Below are 27,725 nucleotides of genomic sequence, written 5' to 3' on the forward strand. Positions count from 1 at the left end.
AATTAGACTAGCCTAATTAAATTACCTTATTTTGATCTATATATTATATTAAAAAAAGGTGTATAATTGAAGTTTGTATATAGTATGATTGAATGTGATAATAGGATTGTTTATTATAAGTTCATTGTAAACTGCATTAGAAGATACTAATATTATTATAGTAGAAAGGAGGATGTATGACATAATGACATGCAACCACTATGTTTTATATTATTGGCGAGGCTTATTTAGTATTATTATATTTATTAGATTTATTAGTAAACATCTTGTACACATATATAATACTTTTTAAAATGGGCCTAGTAAGATTATGTGACTCAATAACTTAGGATAAAATCTATTATGTGTTTAATTGAATTCTAATCAAAGTAATTGATCAAAAGAAAGGGACTCCTTGGGAGTCCCAAGTGAGACTTTCTTTTATTATTTTTATTATATTTTTTATTCTCACTTATATAATGATAAGAGCTCTGAGATTTTCTTATCGATTATTTTCTAGTTGTATCAATTATAATGATCCAATACGAAGTAATAAGAGAGGAGAAGGGTATAGTTTTTATACGTAAATCTTCTAAGGCTTCACAATGATCGAGGTATCAGATTTAATGATATTATCAAAAGATATACGATATCATTCAAGGCCCGACTAAACCAATGATCGAGGTATCAAATTTAGATTTTAATCCTAATTTTTTTCTTAATAGTTTAATCTTATAGCCCCGACTAAACCAATGATATTCTCCTCTATTCAAGGCCCTTCTCCCTCCTCTCACATTCACAATCTGGTGAGCACCTAGATCTACTAGGTTAGGCCAATGACAGTCTTAGTTGTGACTATCGTATCTATGGAATTTGTGACAAATGGGAAAAATCATAGTTCATTGAATTAGCAATAAGATTAGTGTAGAGTTTGAGTTGACCCGATAGCAATTAAAGAAAATAGGTTGTAATGGGATATAAAGAGAAACTAAACTTTTGTATATGAACAAATACTAGTAGACTATAATACGCAGCGAAATTAAATGGAATCACAATCAAATAGAATACCAAGATTTATGTGAAAAACCCCTCCAATGTGAAGGGTAAAAACCATGGGGCAAATTAGAGATAATCTACTATAAGAATAATAAATATACAAATCTCAATCTCTTGCCCAAAACCCTAACAACAATCACAAGAGAATAATTAGGATATAACGATCACATTACCATGCACAATATCTAAATTCTCCCCAAGTAATCACAACAAGAATCTATTGTAGATTTAATCTAACCTGAGATGAGAACACTGCATAAATGATTGTGAACAGCCTCTCTGCGTTGTTCTTATTTTCTTCCCTTTCTTTCTCTGGTTTTTCTACCTTGTTCTCCTCCTTTTTTTTAGAATCTATAGTATTGTTCTTGTTACTACAGTTTTTTTCCTAATCTTTTCGTAGCCCCCACACACCCCAATATGAATTAGGGTTATGGTAAGAGAAGAGGTGGGCCGTGGGCTATTCAAGCCCACTATAGGCTGAACCCACTATGGGCTGTCAACCCAACAACCTCCCCCTTCAGCCCATAAGGGAGGCTGTCCCATGACTCCTCAATGTGAAGTCATGCCGACCAATTATTAGCATATCTCCTGTCTTTCTTTTGGTAAAGTCTTTGTCAACTTGTCTGCTCCGTTGTCATCTGTGTGAATTTTTTGAAGCTATAACTATTTCTCTTCAAGTACATTTCAAATCCAGTGGTATTTGACATCTATATGCTTTGACTTAGAATGAAAAGTTGGGTTCTTACACAAATGGATGACACTCTAGTTGTCACAATTCACTACATAGTTTTCTTATTTCAACCCAAATTATTATAAGAATTCTTTCATCAATAATATTTCTTTGTATACCTCTATAGCAGCAATATATTCTGCCTCTATGGTAGAGAGAGTAATACACCTTTATAATTTGGATTACTATGACACAACTCCCCTTGCAAAAGTAAGTACATAACTTGAAGTGGACTTCCTCATATCTATCTCTTGCCATATCTACATCTGTGTAACCTATCAACATAGGTGGTCCACGTCTAAAGCTTAAACAAACCTTATAGCTCCCTCTGAGATATCTAAAAATTCACTTCACTATTGCCCAATGCTCTTTGCTTCGATTTACAAAAATCTGTTAGTAACACCCACTGCATATGCGATGTCCGACCTCGCACATACTATTGCATACATTAAACTTACAATTGCTGAAGCATAAGGAACATTTTGCATTTTCTCCTTCACCTTATCATTTGACGGACTCTGAGCACAACTTGATCCGAATGAAATTTTGACCCAAATTGAATTTTGACTACCCAATTTATATTTTGACTTGTATTAACCATAATGCAACCCTATTTTTGTTAGTCAAATCGAATTTTGGACCAAATGCCTATTTTTGACCTAATTTGGTCAAGCTTAACATTGACTAGCTTATTGGACTTCGACCAAGTTAGGTATCGGGCTCGATTCGAGTTGCCTAACTCTTTGCTGCTCAATTCTCATGGCCCAATCTAGATGCTCAATTAGATTAACCTAACTAAATTATCTTATTTTGGTCAATATGTTTTATTAGAAAAAGAAAAACAAGATGTACATAATTGAAGTTTGTACATAGTATGGTTGAATATGACAATTAAATTATTTTGCTATGATAAAAATTATTAGTTCACTATAAAATATATTAGAAAAAGATTAATATTATTGTAGAACAAAGGAGAATGTATGACATGAATAACACATAACCATTATATCTCAAATTTATTGGACATAAGATAAACTTCTTGTGCACATATAAAATACTTTTTAAATTTTAATAATCTAATTAGATAAATTTATTTTAAAAATAAATATAGTTTTTTATTATGATTTTTAGCCTTTTTATTTTATATCTTAATTAGTTAATGAGCCTAATAAAAGAATGTTAGATTATACGGCCCAATAACATAGGATATGATTTATTAGTGGTTTAATTGAATTCTAATCAAAGTAATTGGTAAAAAAATGAGAGTCCTAATCTTAGGAGTACCATGATGCCAGGACTATCTTATATTGTCTTTCATTAGACTATATACTCTCATTTATATAATCATAAGGTCGTCTTGAGATTTTCTCATCGATCGTTCTCTCGTTGCATCAATTATAATGGTCCAATAGGAAGTAAAAAGAGAGGAGAAGGGCCTAGTTTTTTTATGTAAATCTTCCAAGGCTTCACAATGATCGAGCTATCAGATTTAATGATGTTACCAAAAGGTACATGATATCATTCTTGATCTATGATAAATTTAGATTTCAATCCTAATTTTTTTGCTTAATAGTTTAATCGTATAGTCCCAACTAAAACATTAATATTCTCCTCTATTCAAGACCCTTCTCCCTCCTCTCGCATGCATAATCTAGTGAACACCTAGGTCTACTAAGTCAGGCTAATGAAAGTCTTAGTTGTAACTATCATATGTATGAAATTTGGACAAATAGGACAAATCATAGTTCATTGAATTAGCATTAGGATTAGTGTAGAGTTTGAGTTGACCTAATAGTAATTAAAGAAAATAGATTGTTGTAATCCAAGATCGGTAAAATTGCTGAAGGCTGGCTAGGATGGGGGTTCTCTTATAGAAATGCTTATATAATATTTTGAGAGACTAATTATCCTAAGACATATCAACTCTTCTTGCGTAAAAAAATATTATCTCAAGAGTTGGTAAATTATCCCGAGTTAGGAATAGAGCGACTTGGTCAAAAACATGAGCCTTGGCCCAACATGAGATTCATTCATTGGTTGAATCTTTATAAGTTGTGGATGTGGAGTTTAATTTTTGAGGCACTACCTAGTTTATGCTCCCCTTCAGTAGTAATGACCATTGTCAAGAGCGCTTCTCAACATAATCCCTTCAACACTAAGTAAGAAAGTCACAAAGTGATGGTATGAGGAGTGAGGGGAGAGTGGAGTGGACTAACAAAAAGTTTATTTTTTATAGTGAATGATCTACAATTTGGAATTGGATGTTGTCCCTATCAATAAACGTAACTAGTTTTCATCGTATAGTTAGAAATACAAATACTTTGGCTTATGATTAACTTTACTATGAGATATGAGGATATCACTGCCAAGGGGAGCAGAATCTCAATGTTAGTTTTATTCCCACTTAATTGGTAAGTAATTAAAAAACAGATTTTCTTTTAGATATAAAAATAAAAGAAAATAAGTTTAGACTAGTATTCTTCCTTTTCCTTCTACTAAATCTACTTTTGAATTTGCTTTACAGGAGTGAACTCCCGTATGATACGCTCTCTAAACCAGTTATATTCTCCTCTATTTAAAGGCCAATCTCCCTCTTCTCATATGCACAACAAAGAATCCACATTGGAAACAATGGCATCCCGCTGCTCCATAATGATGCTCACTCTCCTTCTTGCATGCCTCGTCATGACTGCTCAATCTACCAGTACGTAATTGTATTAATTCTAACATTTGACATATGTCTATGTGTCTTGCTACTGCATTTTCTTCTTCGATGGTTTTGTTCTAATAAGTCTGATATGACGGGGATTTGTAGAGTACTCGTTGCATCAAGATCACGTCTGCGATTTTCGTGGGACATGCAAGACCAAAGATGATTGTGCGGGAATATGCGCAGCTGCCGGCGACTCCTCGACGAGAGTCCTATGTGTTCCTGATCCATATGGCGGCAAATCATCAGTTTGCTGCTGCTTTATTGCATGATGATCGGGGAAGCTACCTAATAAGTTTGCAAATGCAACATTTTTAACGTACTTAATAATAATCTGGGTTGTAGAATTGTTATTGTCCTAAATGCAGTTGTGTCTACGTTTATATTTGAAATAAAATACAGGAGCAACAAGAAGGTTTTAACGTTATTTGGGTTGTCATCTATGACGATATATTCTCTATTTTCTCGGTTGAGAAGTTTTCTTACCATAATTTTGTCACAAAAAGGATTTTGAAATTGTTCTAAACATGTCATGCAACAAGCTAAACATGCCAAAATTAAAACAAAGGGTCTCATCAGATGATAATAATGATTTTTTTAATATTTAAAATCTTTAATTTTGAATTTGTCACAAGAAGAAATCTGAAGATGGTTAAAAAAAATTCAGATGACATCCTAAACATGTTCAAACTTGAGACAAATCAGATTGTTCTGTTCTACCAAAGTAAATCTATATTCTCTATCATTTTATTTTCTTGTGACTTTTTTTAATAAACTTTATAATCCTTCTTATGAAAATTTTAAAAATATATAATTTAATGTATGACTTGTGTCATATTCTTTTTCATCCTTTAAAAAAAAAACTTTACTAATTGCAATGGCAAAGTACACGCCTGTTCGCATCACCATGAACCTCAATATCAAGTTTCAAATGCCAACCTTCAATCCGAAAATTACATGATTTGGTTGTGCGTTCATGCGTAGGCAACCCATTAGAAATAGACTTTTTATCAGTGTAACAATTAATAATATTTTTTAGAAGAAATTAAGTTTTATTTAAGTAATTGGGACAAACCATATCTCCAAAAGAACAAAATTATCCTCCGAGGAGATCAAAAATAAGAATGGCAATGTTGTATATATATATATATATATATATATATATATATATATATATAATCAAAGGATAAAATATTTAATCTTACAACCATATGAAGTATATCATTAAATGTCTCAAATACAATAGAGGGGACTTAGGTGCAACAAAGAAAGGTTTTGAACAGCAACGAGTTGGGCCAAATGTGAGAGGAATAGGGATGATAGACCGCAACATCTGGTGAGAGCCTAGACCTACTGTGTTAGACAAATGAAAGCCATAGTCATAACTTTAATATGTACCTAATTTTTAAGCATTGGAAAAAATCCTAGGTCACTTGATAAGTATTAACCATAAGGATTAAAGGGAAGTTCGAGTTGACCCTATGGCAATTTTGATCCAAAGTAATCACGTATTGTTTTCTTTAATCAAATGCATTGGGGTACCTAATCAAATCCCTAAATCACAACTTACTCTCTTAGCTTCTTCCTTCTAGTTGCACTGTGTTCACCAACTCGACTTTTCAGCTCAAGGCATTGATCATAATGTTTGTTCATCTGGGCTTCGGTCCCATTACTATGCCAAATTCAGCTAGGAAGTTTTGCCATCAAATTTTCATTACAAAGTTTCTTTTGAATTTTGAAGTAACTCGATAGGATATTGTCCATCCATATTCTAAAATGAGTTCCAAGAAGGTTGTGCTTCTTGAGAGGCTAATTTAAAAAAATATGTTGTTGCAATCCAAAATTAGTGAAATTGATAAAGGCCGGCTAGGAGTAGGGTTAACTCATAGAAATGCTTATGAAATATTTTAAGAAGCTAATTATTCTAAGACATGTCAGCCCTTCTAGCGTAAAAAAATATTATCAGAAGAGTAGATAAATTATCCCAAGTTAAGAAAAAAGTGACTTGCTAAAAAACATGAACCATGACACAATGTGAGATCCATTGTTTGATCAAATTTTTATAAGTTGTGGACATAGAGTTTAACTTTTGAGGCACAATGCGAGACCATTGTCATGAGCACTTTTCAACATAATCCCACTAATGTCTAAGTAATAAAGTTCCAAAGTGATAGTATGAGGACTGAGGAGAGAGTCGAGTGCACCAACAAAAAGTTTCTTTTTTATAACCAATAATCTACAATTTGAAGATTTTAGGAAATATTATCTAAATGTTTCATGCTTCAAAAAATATTTTATCGTGTTATGCTTGAAATGAGATAGTGGAATTGGATATTGTTCCTGGTAACTAGTTTTCATCATATGGTAATTATCTAACTTTACTAGGAGATATGAAGATATCACTACCAAGGGGAGCAGAATCTCAACGTTAGTTTTATTCCCACTTAATTGGTAAGTAATTAAAAAACAGATTTTCTTTTAAATATAAAAATAAAAGAAAATAAGTTTGAACTAATATTCTCCCTTTTCCTTCTACTAAATCTACTTTTGTATTTGCTTTACAGGAGTGAACTCCCGGATGATACACTCTCTAAACCAGTTATATTCTCCTCTATTTAAAGGCCAATCTCCATCCTCTCACATGCACAACAAAGAATTCACATTGGAAACAATGGCATCCCGTTGCTCCACAATGATTCTTGCTCTCCTTCTTGCATGCCTCGTCATGACTACTCAATCTACTAGTACGTAATTGTATTAATTCTAACATTTGACATATGTCTATGTGTCTTGCTACTGCATTTTCTTCTTCGATGGTTTTGTTCTAATAAGTTTGATATGACGGGGATTTGTAGAGTACTCATTGCATCAAGATCGCGTCTGCGATTTTCGTGGGACATGCAAGACCAAAGCTGATTGTGCGGGAATATGCGAAGCTGCCGGCCACTCCCCGACGAGAGTCCTCTGTGTTCCTGATCCAAATGGCGGCAGCTCATCAATTTGCTGCTGCCTTGTTGCATGATGATCGGGGAAGCTACCTAATAAGTTTGCAAATGCAACATTTTTAACGCACTTAATAATAATCTAGGTTGTAGAATTGTTATTGTCCTAAATGCAGTTGTGTCTGTGTTTATATTTGAAATAAAATACAGGAGCAACAAGAAGGTTTTTGTGTTATTTGGGTTGTCATCTATGACGATATATTCTCTTTTTTCTAAGTTGAGAAGTTTTCTTACCATAATTTTGTCACAAAAAGGATTTTGAAATTGTTCTAAACATGTCATGCAACAAGCTAAACATACCAAAATTAAAACAAAGGGTCTCATTAGATGATAATAATGATTTTTTTTATATTTAAAATCTTTAATTTTGAATTTGTCACAAGAAGAATTCTGAAGATGGTTAAAAAAAATTCAGATGACATCCTAAACATGTTCAAACTTGAGACAAATCTGATTGTTCTGTTCTACCAAAGTAAATCTATATTCTCTATCATTTTATTTTCTTGTGACATTTTTTAATAAATTTTATAATCCTTCTTATGAAAATTTTAAAAATTCATAATTTAATATACCAGTATTCTTGTGTCATATTCTTTTTCATCCTATTTTTTTATAAAAAAAACTTTACTAATTGTAATTGCAAAGTACACGCCTGTTTGCATCACCATGAACCTAGATATCAAGTTTCAAATGCCAACCTTCAATCCGAAAATTACATGATTTGGTTGTGCGTTCATGCGTCGGCAACTCATTAGAAAATAGATTTTTTATCAGTGTAACAATTAATAATATTTTTTAGAAGAAATTAAGTTTTATTTAAGTAATTGGGACAAACCATATCTCCAAAAGGATAAAATTATGAGGCTAGAGGAGAGCAAAAGTACATATGGGCTCTTAAATATATATATATATATATATATATATATTTCAAAGGATAAAACATTTAATCTCAGAGTCATATGAAGTATATCAATACGAAATTAAGATTCATTCAAGTAACTGAGACAAACCATATCTCCAAAAGCACAAAATTATCCTCTCAGGAGAACAAAAATAAGAATGGTAATGTTGTAGGCTCTCAATATATATATATATATATATATATATATATATATATATATATATATATATATATATATATATATATATATATATATATATATATATTTCAGAGGATAAAATATTTAATCTTACAACCATATTAAGTATATCATTAAATGTTTCAAATACAATAGAGGGGGCTTAGGTGCAACAAAGAAAGGTTTCGAACAGCAACGAGTTGGGCCAAATGTGAGAGGAATAGGGATGATAGACCGCAACATCTGTTGAGAGCCTAGACCTACTGTGTTAGACAAATGAAAGCCATAGTCATAACTATAATATGTACCTAATTTTCAAGCATTGGAAAAAATCCTAGGTCACTTGATAAGTATTAACCATAAGGATTAAAGGGAAGTTCGAGTTGACCCTACTGTCACGGACATACTTCTAAACAAGATGTTTGATATAATGCTTATGTATGTCCGTGTCTTTTGACATGTTCATGTCTTGTACAACATGTAAAGGGGCGGCCGAAGGCTTAATAGTCCCATTTTAGTTGGGTTGGTGGCCTCTTTAGGCTTGTAAATAAAGGTTGTGTCATGTGGACACGTGCGAGAGATTTTCGGTCTGTAATGAACTATTTTACCCTTTGTTGTGCAACTGTTCAGAGCTTGTAAAGTTTGTTTGTAATTTGCATTGTTTATGAAGTGTTTTTTTCGGAGATATTTGCTTGTGGATCTCGATTGAGGCGTTCTCTCTTTTGTTGGTCCTAAGGGACAATGGGAGGCTTCGGGGAGGCTGACCTTTGCGGACGGACACGCAAGGGTGCCGCACGACTTAGGCAAAACCAGCTAAGTCTGTGACAGATGGTATTAGAGTGGGACAAGCACTCATAGAAACACTTAGCATGCAAACGTGGGGGACCTAGCGGGGCTGCGTTGAGGGCAGTCAGCACACGCGCGACCGTTTGGGGGAAAACGGGCATAGAGATGTAGGGAAAAGGAGTCACTCGGAGGAGCTGGCATCTGACATTGGCATTCAGAGGAATGGCTAACCCTTCGCGCAAGAGGCACCACGAGAACAGGCAAGCTTGGAAGAATGTGGAGCGCACAATGGTTGGGATGGCTGAGTTTGAGATACGGCTCAACGTTGACAACTATACTTGATGGTGCTCAAGGCAAGCGAGGCGCTTGGTAAAAGATGAGACCATCCAAGATGGAATGAGTTGCTCAGCGATCGAAAGAGTTATGCAAAGCTTATAGAGGTGAGGGGAATTGCTAACTCAAAGAATTCGGTACTCATGCATGGGCTTGTATGCGGACGATGGAATGTTTGCGGCCATCCCAAGGCGACCGAAACTCGGTGCCATGGAGCATTGAAACTTTCTCTTCAGCATGTGAAGGATACGTCCGTAGGAGGCTGAAGTGTGCAACGAGTTCATCATGTTGCTAGGCCTTGAGGGGTGCAGCGGGGGCCGTATTGACGTGGAGTCGCAATCTAGCAAGTGCGTTTGCAGGAGGTAGAACAATGCACAGTTTGTTCAGCAGATCGGAATAGTCCAAGGGGATGGTGGTCTCCGAAACGAAGAGAGATGTTGCTCCAATGGGACAGTTATCAAGGAGGGATAAGTCCCAGCTCTCCAGAGGGAGAATCATGTGCAACAGATCGCACATGTTGAGGAGGAGTACCTCAACAAGCAACAACTCCACGAAGCTCAATGGACTGAGCAAGCGGCGAGGAGTCATTGCATGATCTCGCTCGAGAGAATGCATTGGTGGATGCATTGCGAGATCAAGTGGGGGAGCGACCCAAAGCAACTTAAATGAAGGCACACTTGGAGTCAATGTGGAGATCGGACTCAAGGGAAGGCTGACCCGTGGAATGGTGGGCACGAGGGCCACCATCAACTCAATGCAAAAACGAGGAGCGAAGCAACTTGGGTGTAACTTGGCGAAGTACCCAAGCCGTATGAAGGGAGCCAGCATAGAAGTTGGAACATGGAGCAAAGGCACAGTGCTTTCCTTAGACAAAGGTCAAGGACATGAACCCTTGCAGAGGTAAGAGTAGGATCATGTTGTTCCATGGGTCCTTCATTCTGTTAGAGTGGACTCATCTTGCATGGTGCCAAAGACGAAGGGAGCTTCTGGGCACATGAACCTTATCTCGGAGGAGCATTTGAGGGAGGAACTAAGGCGACTCAATTTGCGGAGGCGAAGTGGGGTTCAGAAGGCCTTAGCATGGGGCAAGAGGACGCAGAGGCGGGTACTCTTGAAGAATATGCCACAGTGTTGCCATTCAAGTTGCCATGAAGGAAGCGGTGCGCAGCGGAGATTATGCTAGTAGGGGCAGAGGCCCAGGATCCAGACAATGGTGCACCAATTGCAGCGAAGTCGATGGACTTCGGGAGCTACTAGGCGACGGACTGTCCTAGAGCGGTGCTTCATCTAGGTGTGACCCAAGAGTGGGTGGATGAAGGTCGATTGCCAAAGGAGCGAACAAAATCGAAGGTGGAAGAGACCCCGCGATGTATTGGCAGAGGCCACACATGGAGGGTTCACAATTCGAGTTTATTCCACAAGGATCAGAATGCAATGGAGATGTCACCAGGAGGTGACATGGTGCAGCGGATCATGGTGGAACAGTTCGTGGCAATGCGATACACACGACATAGTCCCGTGAGGGATTAGATCATATGGAGGTATGATCAGGAGCTACTGGAAGCTCCACTTCGGTGAACAACACGACGACAAGAATGACTATGGATTCAAGGAGTGAAGGCTATAGTACCGCAGAGGCAGGTCTTCCGTGCGTGCATCGAATTTTGCATCGGATGAAAATCTTGGTCATCAGCATATGGGGGTTGTGTTCCACTAAGGGAAAAGTTCGAATGCAAGTACCAGTGAGTTCCATGGGAGGGACTTAATCATGCAGAGGTATGATCAAAGCAGCTGGAGAGTTGGACTGCTCCAGAGCTCATATTCGCTTAAGGGAGCCCGACAAGTCAAAGGACAAGGTCGAGTAAGCGAACGTTGCTACCAAGGAAGCTAAGGAGAACAGAATCGGTGCAAACCCTACAACGTGATGGCAGAGGCCATGCATGGGAGTTGTAGTCTGTCTTTTCATCGACCAAACGGACTGCTTGGAGAATACAGAGGTGTTAAAGTAGGGGGTCGAAAGGGGCAAGGAAGCGACGACGAGTCCAGAGGGACTTAGCTACCCAAAATCAAGCATCAGTTAGAATGGAGGTGGACTCAGAGGAGTGCCACGGAGACATATCTACTGATCGTGAAGAAAAGGGATACAGATGCGAGGCGACGGATAGTAGGGTCATGGGCATGGCAGCGCCATGGTACCGTAGAGGCGGGACTTCCGTGAAAGTCATTGATCCCTTGCTCTCATGGAGGGAGAGCGCTTGGTCGTGAAAGGGGCCGAGGAGGTGGAGCATGTAGAGGCAATCTCCAAGTACCGAGACAAGGCTGAAGGGCAGAGGCCAAGGAACTTCGTAAGACCGGTGTCAATGAGCTTCTCATCAAGATAGCCGAAAGTGAAGGACTTCGGGTCATGCAAGAGTGCATAACTAAGGAACGAAGCAGGCAGTATGTGGTGCTGTACCTTTGCTACTCAGTGGAGTAGGCGGCAGGGTTGATGGAGAAGACGGTATAATCCCAGAGGCGACCAAACCTATGAGAGAATTACTCTAAGTTAGGGTGAAAACTTCCTGCATTCCAGAAGTTCGATGGCATTGAGAAGGTGAATCACAGTAACTAACTCAACGCAAGGAGTGCAAACACTTCAAGTGCTTCAGAAGTGTGAGCAAAGAGCAGGCGAAGGCTAGTAACCAGCTCGATGCATGGAGTACAACCTCGAGGAGGCGGGCGAAGTCAAGTAACCTTTGCCTTCTCAATTCTTAAGAGAATGGGCGAAACCGAGTACCCCAATTCTCTTATCTATCCAGCAGAGGAGCTCTGCACAAGTTTAAAGACCCTTCGAAGATAATAGAAGACAATAGTTGTCAAATCCTCACCAACGGTGATCAGTGCTACTGAGAGTAGATTGTCCGCTTCATTTCCCAACGAAATGCCAATCGAAAGCGAAAGTGATGCGAACCTACTTGGATGTGACAACTAAGTGAAAGAAGAGTCAATGAGCAAAGTTTGTGGAGGAAGGACCCAAAACTTCAGAAGTTTACGAGATGATGCTCGTTAAAGCTCCAACAAGCATCCACCTAGTTCAAGCAGCATGTGGAATTTGAGAAACCGGTGCAGTAAGGATGGTCTTTTCCTTCATCTGGGGGATCCGCAGGAATCAACAATGATCAACACAACTCAGCCAACCCCACACCAGTCATTGGTGAGTTGAAGCAGCATGGCGGATCAAAGGTTCGACTACTCAAAAACAACAGCGGAGAGCAGCTAGGAGCCAAGAGGCGCATTGTAGCTGGAGCAGAAGATTGAAGACTCAGCAAAGGCGAGGAGTTGCAGTGTCGACAAAGGCTTCAACGAGGACGTCGAAGGAATAAGTGGGGGAGAATGTCACGGACAAACTTCTAAACAAGATGTTTGATATAATGCTTATGTATGTCCGTGTCTTTTGGCATGTTCATGCCTTGTACAGCATGTAAAGGGGCGGCCGAAGGCTTAATAGTCCCATTTTAGTTGGGTTGGTGGCCTCTTTAGGCTTGTAAATAAAGGTTGTATCATGTGGACACATGCGAGAGATTTTCGGTCTATAATGGACCATTTTACCCTTTATTGTGCAACTGTTCAGAGCTTGTAAAGTCTGTTTGTAATTTGCATTGTCTATGAAGTGTTTTTTCGGAGATGTTTGCTTGTGGATCCCGATTGAGGCGTTCTCTCTAACCCGTTCTCTCTTTTGTTGGTCCTAAGGGACAATTGGAGGCTTCGGGGAGGCTGACCTTTGCGGACGGACACGCAAGGGTGCCGCACGACTTAGGCAAAACCAGCTAAGTCCGAACTCGGGCCCAATTGGCCCCTACTTGGGTTATAGGATTAATACCTAATCCTAACCCTAATTAACATGCTAACTACAAATTTAAAAATATTTTCTAAGCTATTACAAAGTCTGCAAGTCAAGACTTCTTTCGACGAGCTTCCGGCGAACTTCCGGCGGTCTTCCGACAAACTCTCGGAAACCATTCTGTGGACTCCCGGCAAGCTCGTAGACTTCACGATTTGATCTCGGCGAGTTCCAACGAGCTTCTTTGGCAAGCTCCGATCTTTCTCGGTGAGCTCCGTGAACTTCCGACGAACCTTTTGGCGAGCTTCCGAAAAACCCTTCGGCAAGCTCCCTACTCATTCTCGGCTAGTTCCGGTAGCATTCCCGATGAGCCTTCGGACTTCCATCGAACTCTCGAACTCCCAACGAATCCTTCGTGCTTGACTCCGGCACTTTGTTTCGCTTTATGTCTTCATCGTTATCGTAGTTAATCCTGCACACACAAGCCAAAACTCTACTCCGATCTAGACAATTATTACAATGCGAATTGACATTCTGTTGCCCGGCACGTCATTGGTTGGCGCTTCGTCCGATTCTTCGATGCATCGTCCTCTCTTGCGGCTTGTTGTCCAATCGGCGGTTGACCTCCGCAACCCCGATATCCTTGGCGCAATTCCGCTCTCTTTGGCCCGATGCCCGACGTCCGAAGCCTTCTGCCGTCCAATACCCTAACGTGATCTCCTCCGGCACAACGTCAATTCCTCCTGCGTTAACTGTCTAATCCTGATCGAGTAGACCTACATCACTCAAAATACAGTTAAACATAAACATAATTATCAATTAGTTTCATCGTCAAAATACGAGATTCAACATGTTTAACTTTTGAGGCACATGTGAGACAATTGTCAAGGGCACTTTTCAACATAATTCCACTAATGTCTAAGTAATAAAGTTCCAAAGTGATGGTACGAGGAGTGAGGAGAGAGTGGAGTGAACCAACAAAAAATTTATTTTTTATAACCAATAATCTACAATTTGAAGATTTTAGAAAATATTATCTAAATGTTTCACGCTTCAAAGAATATTTTATCGTGTTATGCTTGAAATGAGATAGTGGAATTGGATATCGTTCCTGTCAACGAATGTAACTAGTTTACATCATATGGTTGGAGATACAAATACTTTGACTCATGAATTATCTAACTTTACTAGGAGATATGAGGATATCACTACCAAGGGGAGCAGAATCTCAACGTTAGTTTTATTCCCACTTAATTGGTAAGTAATTAAAAAACAGATTTTCTTTTAAATATAAAAATAAAAGAAAATAAGTTTGAACTAATATTCTCCCTTTTCCTTCTACTAAATCTACTTTTGAATTTGCTTTACAGGAGTGAACTCCCGGATGATACACTCTCTAAACCAGTTATATTCTCTTCTATTTAAAGGCCAATCTCCCTCCTCTCACATGCACAACAAAGAATTCACATTGGAAACAATGGCATCCCGTTGCTCCACAATGATTCTTGCTCTCCTTCTTGCATGCCTCGTCATGACTGCTCAATCTACCAGTACGTAATTGTATTAATTCTAACATTTGACATATGTCTATGTGTCTTGCTACTGCATTTTCTTCTTCAATGGTTTTGTTCTAATAAGTCTGATCTGGCGGGGATTTGTAGAGTACTCATTGCATCAAGATCGCGTCTGCGATTTTCGTGGGACATGCAAGACCAAAGCTGATTGTGCGGGAATATGCGCAGCTGCCGGCCACTCCCCGACGAGAGTCCTCTGTGTTCCTGATCCAAATGGCGGCAGCTCATCAATTTGCTGCTGCCTTGTTGCATGATGATCGGGGAAGCTACCTAATAAGTTTGCAAATGCAACATTTTTAACACACTTAATAATAATCTGGGTTGTAGAATTGTTATTGTCCTAAATGCAGTTGTGTCTGCGTTTATATTTGAAATAAAATACAGGAGCAACAAGAAGGTTTTTGTGTTATTTGGGTTGTCATCTATGATGATATATTCTCTTTTTTCTAAGTTGAGAAGTTTTCTTACCATAATTTTGTCACAAAAAGGATTTTGAAATTGTTCTAAACATGTCATGCGACAAGGTAAACATGTCAAAATTAAAACAAAGGGTCTCATCAGATGATAATAATGGTTTTTTTTTAATATTTAAAATCTTTAATTTTGAATTTGTCACAAGAAGAATTCTGAAGATGGTTAAAAAAAATTCAGATGACATCCTAAACATGTTCAAACTTGAGACAAATCTGATTGTTCTGTTCTACCAAAGTAAATCTATATTCTCTATCATTTTATTTTCTTGTGATATTTTTTAATAAACTTTATAATCCTTCTTATGAAAATTTTAAAAATTCATAATTTAATATACCAGCATTCTTGTGTCATATTCTTTTTCATCCTTTTTTTTATAAAAAAAACTTTACTAATTGTAATGGCAAAGTACACGCCTGTTTGCATCACCATGAACCTAGATATCAAGTTTCAAATGCCAACCTTCAATCCGAAAATTACATGATTTGGTTGTGCGTTCACGCGTCGGCAACTCATTAGAAAATAGATTTTTTATCAGTGTAACAATTAATAATATTTTTTTAGAAGAAATTAAGTTTTATTTAAGTAATTGGGACAAACCATATCTCCAAAAGGATAAAATTATCCTCCGAGGCTAGAGGAGAGCAAAAGTACATATGGGCTCTTAAATATATATATATATATATATATATATATATATATATATATATATATATTTCAAAGGATAAAACATTTAATCTCACAGTCATATGAAGTATATCAATACGAAATTAAGATTCATTCAAGTAACTGAGACAAACCATATCTCCAAAAGCACAAAGTTATCCTCTCAGGAGAACAAAAATAAGAATGGTAATGTTGTAGGCTCTCAATATATATATATATATATATATATATATATATATATATATATATTTTTTTTTTTTTCAGAGGATAAAATATTTAATCTTATAACCATATTAAGTATATCATTAAATGTTTCAAATACAATAGAGGGGGCTTAGGTGCAACAAAGAAAGGTTTCGAACAGCAACGAGTTGGGCCAAATGTGAGAGGAATAGGGATGATAGACCGCAACATCTGTTGAGAGCCTAGACCTACTGTGTTAGACAAATGAAAGCCATAGTCATAACTATAATATGTACCTAATTTTCAAGCATTGGAAAAAATCCTAGGTCACTTGATAAGTATTAACCATAAGGATTAAAGGGAAGTTCGAGTTGACCCTACTGTCACGGACATACTTCTAAACAAGATGTTTGATATAATGCTTATGTATGTCTGTGTCTTTTGACATGTTCATGCCTTGTACAACATGTAAAGGGGCGGCCGAAGGCTTAATAGTCCCATTTTAGTTGGGTTGGTGGCCTCTTTAGGCTTGTAAATAAAGGTTGTGTCATGTGGACACGTGCGAGAGATTTTCGGTCTGTAATGGACTATTTTACCCTTTGTTGTGCAACTGTTCAGAGCTTGTAAAATTTGTTTGTAATTTGCATTGTTTATGAAGTGTTTTTTTCGGAGATATTTGCTTGTGGATCCCGATTGAGGCGTTCTCTCTTTTGTTGGTCCTAAGGGACAATGGGAGGCTTCGGGGAGGCTGACCTTTGCGGACGGACACGCAAGGGTGCCGCACGACTTAGGCAAAACCAGCTAAGTCTGTGACAGATGGTATTAGAGTGGGACAAGCACTTATAGAAACACTTAGCATGCAAATTTGGGGGACCTAGCGGGGCTGCGTTGAGGGCAGTCAGCACACGCGCGACCGTTTGGGGGAAAACGGGCATAGAGATGTAGGGAAAAGGAGTCACTCGGAGGAGCTGGCATCTGACATTGGCATTCAGAGGAATGGCTAACCCTTCGCGCAAGAGGCACCACGAGAACAGGCAAGCTTGGAAGAATGTGGAGCGCACAATGGTTGGGATGGCTGAGTTTGAGATACGGCTCAACGTTGACAACTATACTTGATGGTGCTCAAGGCAAGCGAGGCGCTTGGTAAAAGATGAGACCATCCAAGATGGAATGAGTTTCTCAGCGATCGAAAGAGTTGTGCAAAGCTTATAGAGGTGAGGGGAATTGCTAACTCAAAGAATTCGGTACTCATGCATGGGCTTGTATGCGGACGATGGAATGTTTGCGGCCATCCCAAGGCGACCGAAACTCGGTGCCATGGAGCATTGAAACTTTCTCTTCAGCATGTGAAGGATACGTCCGTAGGAGGCTGAAGTGTGCAACGAGTTCATCATGTTGCTAGGCCTTGAGGGGTGCAACGGGGGCCGTATTGACGTGGAGTCGCAATCTAGCAAGTGCGTTTGCAGGAGGCAGAACAATGCACAGTTTGTTCAGCAGATCGAAATAGTCCAAGGGGATGGTGGTCTCCGAAACGAAGAGAGATGTTGCTCCAATGAGACAGTTATCCAGGAGGGATAAGTCCCAGCTCTCCAGAGGGAGAATCATGTGCAACAGATCGCACATGTTGAGGAGTACCTCAACAAGCAACAACTCCACGAAGCTCAATGGACTGAGCAAGCGGCGAGGAGTCATTGCATGATCTCGCTCGAGAGAATGCATTGGTGGATGCATTGCGAGATCAAGTGGGGGAGCGACCCAAAGCAACTTAAATGAAGGCACACTTGGAGTCAATGTGGAGATCGGACTCAAGGGAGGGCTGACCCGTGGAATGGTGGGCACGAGGGCCACCATCAACTCAATGCAAAAACGAGGAGCGGAGCAACTTGGGTGTAACTTGGCGAAGTACCCAAGCCGTATGAAGGGAGCCAGCATAGAAGTTGGAACATGGAGCAAAGGCACAGTGCTTTCCTTAGACAGAGGTCAAGGACATGAACCCTTGCAGAGGTAAGAGTAGGATCATGTTGTTCCATGGGTCCTTCATTCTGTTAGAGTGGACTCATCTTGCATGGTGCCAAAGACGAAGGGAGCTTCTGGGCACATGAACCTTATCTCGGAGGAGCATTTGAGGGAGGAACTAAGGCGACTCAATTTGCGGAGGCGAAGTGGGGTTCAGAAGGCCTTAGCATGGGGCAAGAGGACGCAGAGGCGGGTACTCTTGAAGAATATGCCATAGTGTTGCCATTCAAGTTGCCATGAAGGAAGCGGTGCGCAGCGGAGATTGTGCTGGTAGGGGCAGAGGCCCAGGATCCAGACAATGGTGCACCAATTGCAGCGAAGTCGGTGGACTTCGGGAGCTACTAGGCGACGGACTGTCCTAGAGCGGTGCTTCATCTAGGTGTGACCCAAGAGTGGGTGGATGAAGGTCGATTGCCAAAGGAGCGAACAAAATCGAAGGTGGAAGAGACCCTGCGATGTATTGGCAGAGGCCACACATGGAGGGTTCACAATTCGAGTTTATTCCACAAGGATCAGAATGCAATGGAGATGTCACCAGGAGGTGACATGGTGCAGCGGATCATGGTGGAACAGTTCGTGGCAATGCGATACACACGACATAGTCCCGTGAGAGATTAGATCATATGGAGGTATGATCAGGAGCTACTAGAAGCTCCACTTCGGTGAACAACACGACGACAAGAAGGGCTATGGATTCAAGGAGTGAAGGCTATGGTACCGCAGAGGCAGGTCTTCCGTGCGTGCATCGAATTTTGCATCGGATGAAAATCTTGGTCATCAGCATATGGGGGCTGTGTTCCACTAAGGGAAAAGTTCGAATGCAAGTACCAGTGAGTTCCATGGGAGGGACTTAATCATGCAGAGGTATGATCGAAGCAGCTGGAGAGTTGGACTGCTCCAGAGCTCATATTCGCTTAAGGGAGCCCGACAAGTCAAAGGACAAGGTCGAGTAAGCGAACGTTGCTACCAAGGAAGCTAAGGAGAACAGAATCGGTGCAAACCCTACAACGTGATGGCAGAGGCCATGCATGGGAGTTGTAGTCTGTCTTTTCATCGACCAAACGGACTGCTTGGAGAATACAGAGGTGTTAAAGTAGGGGGTCGAAAGGGGCAAGGAAGCGACGACGAGTCCAGAGGGACTTAGCTACCCAAAATCAAGCATCAGTTAGAATGGAGGTGGACTCAGAGGAGTGCCACGGAGACATATCTACTGATCGTGAAGAAAAGGGATACAGATGCGAGGCGACGGATAGTAGGGCCATGGGCATGGCAGCGCCATGGTACCGTAGAGGCGGGACTTCCGTGAAAGTCATTGATCCCTTGCTCTCATGGAGGGAGAGCGCTTGGTCGTGAAAGGGGCCGAGGAGGTGGAGCATGTAGAGGCAATCTCCAAGTACCGAGACAAGGCTGAAGGGCAGAGGCCAAGGAACTTCGTAAGACCGGTGTCAATGAGCTTCTCATCAAGATAGCCGAAAGTGAAGGACTTCGGGTCATGCAAGAGTGCATAACTAAGGAACGAAGCAGGCAGTATGTGGTGCTGTACCTTTGCTACTCAGTGGAGTAGGCCGCAGGGTTGATGGAGAAGACGGTATAATCCCAGAGGCGACCAAACCTATGAGAGAATTACTCTAAGTTAGGGTGAAAACTTCCTGCATTCCAGAAGTTCGATGGCATTGAGAAGGTGAATCACAGTAACTAACTCAACGCAAGGAGTGCAAACACTTCAAGTGCTTCAGAAGTGTGAGCAAAGAGCAGGCGAAGGCTAGTAACCAGCTCGATGCATGGAGTACAACCTCGAGGAGGCGGGCGAAGTCAAGTAACCTTTGCCTTCTCAATTCTTAAGAGAATGGGCGAAACCGAGTACCCCAATTCTCTTATCTATCCAGCAGAGGAGCTCTGCACAAGTTCAAAGACCCTTCGAAGATAATGGAAGACAATAGTTGTCAAATCCTCACCAACGGTGATCAGTGCTACTGAGAGTAGATTGTCCGCTTCATTTCCCAACGAAATGCCAATCGAAAGCGAAAGTGATGCGAACCTACTTGGATGTGACAACTAAGTGAAAGAAGAGTCAATGAGCAAAGTTTATGGAGGAAGGACCCAACACTTCAGAAGTTTGCGAGACGATGCTCGTTAAAGCTCCAACAAGCATCCACCTAGTTCAAGTAGCATGTGGAATTTGAGAAACTGGTGCAGTAAGGATGGTCTTTTCCTTCATCTGGGGGATCCGCAGGAATCAACAATGATCAACACAACTCAGCCAACCCCACACCAGAGTCAGAGTCATTGGTGAGTTGAAGCAGCATGGCGGATCAAAGGTTCGACTACTCAAAAACAACAGCGGAGAGCAGCTAGGAGCCAAGAGGCGCATTGTAGCTGGAGCAGAAGATTGAAGACTCAGCAAAGGCGAGGAGTTGCAGTGTCGACAAAGGCTTCAACAAGGACGTCGAAGGAATAAGTGGGGGAGAATGTCACGGACAAACTTCTAAATAAGATGTTTGATATAATGCTTATGTATGTCCGTGTCTTTTGGCATGTTCATGCCTTGTACAGCATGTAAAGGGGCGGCCGAAGGCTTAATAGTCCCATTTTAGTTGGGTTGGTGGTCTCTTTAGGCTTGTAAATAAAGGTTGTATCATGTGGACACATGCGAGAGATTTTCGATCTATAATGGACCATTTTACCCTTTGTTGTGCAACTGTTCAGAGCTTGTAAAGTCTGTTTGTAATTTGCATTGTCTATGAAGTGTTTTTTCGGAGATGTTTGCTTGTGGATCCCGATTGAGGCGTTCTCTCTAACCCGTTCTCTCTTTTGTTGGTCCTAAGGGACAATTGGAGGCTTCGGGGAGGCTGACCTTTGCGGATGGACACGCAAGGGTGCCGCACGACTTAGGCAAAACCAGCTAAGTCCGTGAAACTACGGTAATTTTGATCCAAAGTAATCATGTATTGTCTTCTTTAATCAAATGCATTGGGGTTAGAGGATCACTATACAATCTATCCCTGATTCTAGAAACGAAGTTGAATCACAACTTACTCTCTTGACCTCTTCCTTCTAGTTGCACAGCTAATCATGATGTTTGTTCATGTAGGCTTCGGTCCCATTGCTATGCCAAGTTTAGCTACGAAGTCTTGCCATCAAATTTTCATTACAAAGTTTCTTTTGAGTTTTGAGTTTTGAAGTAACTCAATAGGATATTGTCCGTCCATATCCTAAAATGAGTTCCAAGAAGGTTGTGCTTCTAACCTTGAGAGGCTAATTAAAAAAAATAGGTTGTTGTAATTCAAAATTAGTGAAATTGCTAAAGGCCGGCTAGGAGTGGGGTTCTCTCATAGAAACGCTTATGGAATGTTTTAAGAAGCTAATTATTCTAAGACATGTCAGCCCTTTTAGCGTAAAAAATATTATCAGAAGAGTAGATAAATTATCCCAAGTTAAGAAAAAAGTGACTTGCTAAAAAACATGAACCATGGCACAACGTGAGATCCATTGTTTGATCAATTTTTTATAAGTTGTGGGCATAGAGTTTAACTTTTGAGGCACATGTGAGACAATTGTCAAAAGCACTTTTCAACAAAATTCCACTAATGTCTATGTAATAAAGTTCCAAAGTGATGGTACGAGGAGTGAGGAGAGAGTGGAGTGAACCAACAAAAAGTTTATTTTTTATAACCAATAATCTACAATTTGAAGATTTTAGAAAATATTATCTAAATGTTTCACGCTTCAAAGAATATTTTATCGTGTTATGCTTGAAATGAGATAGTGGAATTGGATATCATTCCTGTCAACGAATGTAACTAGTTTACATCATATGGCTGGAGATACAAATACTTTGACTCATGAATTATCTAACTTTACTAGGAGATACGAGGATATCACTACCAAGGGGAGCAGAATCTCAACGTTAGTTTTATTCCCACTTAATTGGTAAGTAATTAAAAAACAGATTTTCTTTTAAATATAAAAATAAAAGAAAATAAGTTTGAACTAATATTCTCCCTTTTCCTTCTACTAAATCTACTTTTGAATTTGCTTTACAGGAGTGAACTCCCGGATGATACACTCTCTAAACCAGTTATATTCTCTTCTATTTAAAGGCCAATCTCCCTCCTCTCACATGCACAACAAAGAATTCACATTGGAAACAATGGCATCCCGTTGCTCCACAATGATTCTTGCTCTCCTTCTTGCATGCCTCGTCATGACTGCTCAATCTACCAGTACGTAATTGTATTAATTCTAACATTTGACATATGTCTATGTGTCTTGCTACTGCATTTTCTTCTTCAATGGTTTTGTTCTAATAAGTCTGATCTGGCGGGGATTTGTAGAGTACTCATTGCATCAAGATCGCGTCTGCGATTTTCGTGGGACATGCAAGACCAAAGCTGATTGTGCGGGAATATGCGCAGCTGCCGGCCACTCCCCGACGAGAGTCCTCTGTGTTCCTGATCCAAATGGCGGCAGCTCATCAATTTGCTGCTGCCTTGTTGCATGATGATCGGGGAAGCTACCTAATAAGTTTGCAAATGCAACATTTTTAACACACTTAATAATAATCTGGGTTGTAGAATTGTTATTGTCCTAAATGCAGTTGTGTCTGCATTTATATTTGAAATAAAATACAGGAGCAACAAGAAGGTTTTTGTGTTATTTGGGTTGTCATCTATGATGATATATTCTCTTTTTTCTAAGTTGAGAAGTTTTCTTACCATAATTTTGTCACAAAAAGGATTTTGAAATTGTTCTAAACATGTCATGCGACAAGCTAAACATGTCAAAATTAAAACAAAGGGTCTCATCAGATGATAATAATGGTTTTTTTTTAATATTTAAAATCTTTAATTTTGAATTTGTCACAAGAAGAATTCTGAAGATGGTTAAAAAAAATTCAGATGACATCCTAAACATGTTCAAACTTGAGACAAATCTGATTATTCTGTTCTACCAAAGTAAATCTATATTCTCTATCATTTTATTTTCTTGTGACATTTTGTTAATAAACTTTATAATCCTTCTTATGAAAATTTTAAAAATATATAATTTAATGTACCAGTATTCTTGTGTCATATTCTTTTTCATCCTTTAAGAAAAAAAAAACTTTACTAATTGTAATGGCAAAGTACACGCCTGTTTGCATCACCATGAACCTAGATATCAAGTTTCAAATGCCAACCTTCAATCCGAAAATTACATGATTTGGTTGTGCGTTCATGCGTCGGCAACTCATTAGAAAATATATTTTTTATCAGTGTAACAATTAATAATATTTTTTAGAAGAAATTAAGTTTTATTTAAGTAATTGGGACAAACCATATCTCCAAAAGGATAAAATTATCCTCCGAGGCTAGAGGAGAGCAAAAGTACATATTTTGGGCTCTCAAATATATATATATATATATATATTATTTTTTTTTTCAAAGGATAAAACATTTAATCTGACAGCTATATGAAGTATATCAATACGAAATTAAGATTCATTTAAGTAACTGAGACAAACCATATCTCCAAAAGCACAAAGTTATCCTCTGAGGAGAACAAAAATAAGAATGGTAATGTTATAGGCTCTCAATATATATATACATACATATATATATATATACATATATATATATATAGACATATATATATGTATATATATATATATATATGTGTATATATATATATATGTGTATATATATATATATATATGTATATATATGTATATATGTATATATATATATATGTATATACATATATATATATATACATATATATATATACATATATACATATATATATATATACATATATATATATATATATATTTTCAGAGGATAAAATATTTAATCTTACAACCATATTAAGTATATCATTAAATGTCTCAAATACAATAGAGGGGGCTTAGGTGCAACAAAGAAAGGTTTCGAACAGCAACGAGTTGGGCCAAATGTGAGAGGAATAGGGATGATAGACCGCACCATCTGGTGAGAGCCTAGACCTACTCTGTTAGACAAATGAAAGCCATAGTCATGACTATAATATGTACCTAATTTTCAAGTATTGGAAAAAATCCTAGGTCACTTGATAAGTATTAACCATAAGGATTAAAGGGAAGTTCGAGTTGACCCTATGGCAATTTTGATCCAAAGTAATCATGTATTGTTTTCTTTAATCAAATGCATTGAGGTACCTAATCAAATCCCTGATCCTAGAAACGAAGTTGTATCACAACTTACTCTCTTGGCCTCTTGCTTCTAGTTGTACTGTGTTCACCAACTCGACTTTTCAGCTCAAGGCATTGATCTTGATGTTTGTTCATCTGGGCTTCGGTCCCATTACTATGCCAAATTCAGCTAAGAAGTCTTACCATCAAATTTTTATTGCAAAGTTTCTTTTGAGTTTTGAAGTAACTCAATAGGATATTGTCCGTCCATATCCTAAAATGAGTTCCAAGAAGGTTGTGCTTCCAACCTTGAGAGGCTAATTTAAAAAAATATGTTGTTGCAATCCAAAATTAGTGAAATTGCTAAAGGCCGGTTAGGAGTAGGGTTCTCTGATAGAAATGCTTATGAAATGTTTTAAGAAGCTAATTATTCCAAGACATGTCAGCCCTTCTAACGTAAAAAAATATTATCAGAAGAGTAGATAAATTATTCCAAGTTAAGAAAAAAGTGACTTGCTAAAAAACATGAACCATGGCACAACGTGAGATCCATTCTTTAATCAAATTTTTATAAGTTGTGGACATAGAGTTTAACTTTTGATGCACAATGTGAACCATTGTCAAGAGCACTTTTCAACATAATCCCACTAATGTCTAAGAAAGTTTCAAATTGGTGGTATGAGGAGTGAGGAGAGAGTGGAGTGCACTAACAAAAGGTTTATTTTTTATAACCAATAATATATAATTTGAAGATTTTAGGAAATATTATCTAAATGCTTCACACTTCAAAGAATATTTTATCGTATTCTGCTTGAAATGAGATAGTGGAATTGGATGTTGTTCGTAACTAGTTTACATCATATGGTTGGAGATACAAATACTCATGAATTATCTAACTTTACTAGGAGATATGAGGATTTCACTACCAAGGGGAGTAGAATCTCAAAGTTGGTTTTATTCCCACTTAATTGGTAAGTAATTAAAAAACAGATTTTCTTTTAAATATAAAAATAAAAGAAAATAAGTTTGAACTAATATTCTCCCTTTTCCTTCTACTAAATCTACTTTTGAATTTGCTTTACAGGAGTGAACTCCCGGATGATACACTCTCTAAACCAGTTATATTCTCCTCTATTTAAAGACCAATCTCCCTCCTCTCACATGCACAACAAAGAATTCACATTAGAAACAATGGCATCCCGTTGCTCCACAATGATTCTTGCTCTCCTTCTTGCATGCCTCGTCATGACTGCTCAGTCTACTAGTACGTAATTGTGTTAATTCTAACATTTGACATACGTCTGTGTCTTGCTACTGCATTTTCTTCTTCGGTAGTTTTGTTCTAATAAGTTTGATATGACGGGGATTTGTAGAGTACTCATTGCATCAAGATCGCGTCTGCGATTTTCGTGGGACATGCAAGACCAAAGCTGATTGTGCGGGAATATGCGAAGCTGCCGGCCACTCCCCGACGAGAGTCCTCTGTGTTCCTGATCCAAATGGTGGCAGCTCATCAATTTGCTGCTGCCTTGTTGCATGATGATCGGGGAAGCTACTTAATAAGTTTGCAAATGCAACATTTTTAACGCACTTAATAATAATCTGGGTTGTAGAATTGTTATTGTCCTAAACGTAGTTGTGTCTGTGTTTATATTTGAAATAAAATACAGGAGCAACAAGAAGGTTTTAACGTTATTTGGGTTGTCATCTATGACGATATATTCTCTATTTTCTCAGTTGAGAAGTTTTCTTACCATAATTTTGTCACAAAAAGGATTTTGAAATTGTTCTAAACATATCATGCGACAAGCTAAACATGCCAAAATTAAAACAAAGGGTCTCATCAGATGATAATAATGATTTTTTTTAATATTTAAAATTTTTAATTTTGAATTTGTCACAAGAAGAATTTCGAAGATGGTCAAACTTGAGACAAATCTGATTATTCTGTTCTACCAAAGTAAATCTATATTCTCTATCATTTTATTTTCTTGTGACATTACTTTAATAAACTTTATAATCCTTCTTATGAAAATTTTAAAAATTCATAATTTAATACACCAGTATTCTTGTGTCATATTCTTTTCCATCCTATTTTATTTAAAAAATACTTTACTAAGTGTAAAGGCAAATTACACGCCTGTTCGCATCACTATGAACCTCAATATCATGTTCCAAATGCCAACCTTCGATCCGAAAATTACATAATTTGGTTATCCGTTCATGCGTCACCAACCCATTAGATATAGATTTTTATCATCTTGTAGTGGTGCAATTAATAATATTTTTTGAAGAAACTAAGTTTTATTGAAACATTTTGGACAAACCAAATCTCCAAAAGTATAAAATTATCCTATATATATATATATATATATATATATATATATATATATATATATATATATATATATATATATATATATATATATATATATATATATATTCATTACAAATATTTCTCTAATACCATGGACGGGACTTAGATTCGATATGTTGAGATGTGTAGGGAATTATAGGTGGCTATAACAAAGAAATGTTTTGAGCAGCAACGAGTTGGGCCAACTATAAGAGGAATAGGGATGATAGATCGCATCATCGAGTCTAGATCTGTTGGGTTAGACCACAGAAAGTCTAGTCACAACTATCATGTGTACCTAATTTTCGAGCATTGGAAAAAAATCCTTATTATCATAAGGATTAAAGTGATGTTTGAGTTAACCTTATTATCATGGATAAAACTATAAATGGGATATTCAATGTAATACTTGTATATGTCTATGTCTTACGATTTTGTTCATACTTAGTATGTAGAGGGCTTATAGTATGCTTGGCAGCCCTAGTTTGGTTGACTTTTATGACTATTTCAGACTTGTAAATATAGGTTATGTAAAATCATCATATAAAGACAAAATTACGTTGAAATAGACCATCCATATAGTCATTTTATAAGGTTTTTAGCTCCGTAGGGATGTGCGGAGTATTAGCCAGAACAACACCTAGGAGCTACCTGGGAAACATATAGTTGGATTGGCCTTTAGGGTAGTGTTTAGGGCTCGTTTGTTGTCTTATTCCACAGTAGTGTCATGTGAGTAATTGTGAGGACTTTTGACCATAGCGAACCACCCTGGACCCTTTGTCACGTGATTGTTCATAGCTTGCAAAGTTCATGTTT

The sequence above is a fragment of the Musa acuminata genome, chromosome BXJ3-6 (genome assembly GCF_036884655.1).
Source record: "Musa acuminata AAA Group cultivar baxijiao chromosome BXJ3-6, Cavendish_Baxijiao_AAA, whole genome shotgun sequence".
Lineage (NCBI taxonomy): Eukaryota > Viridiplantae > Streptophyta > Magnoliopsida > Zingiberales > Musaceae > Musa > Musa acuminata.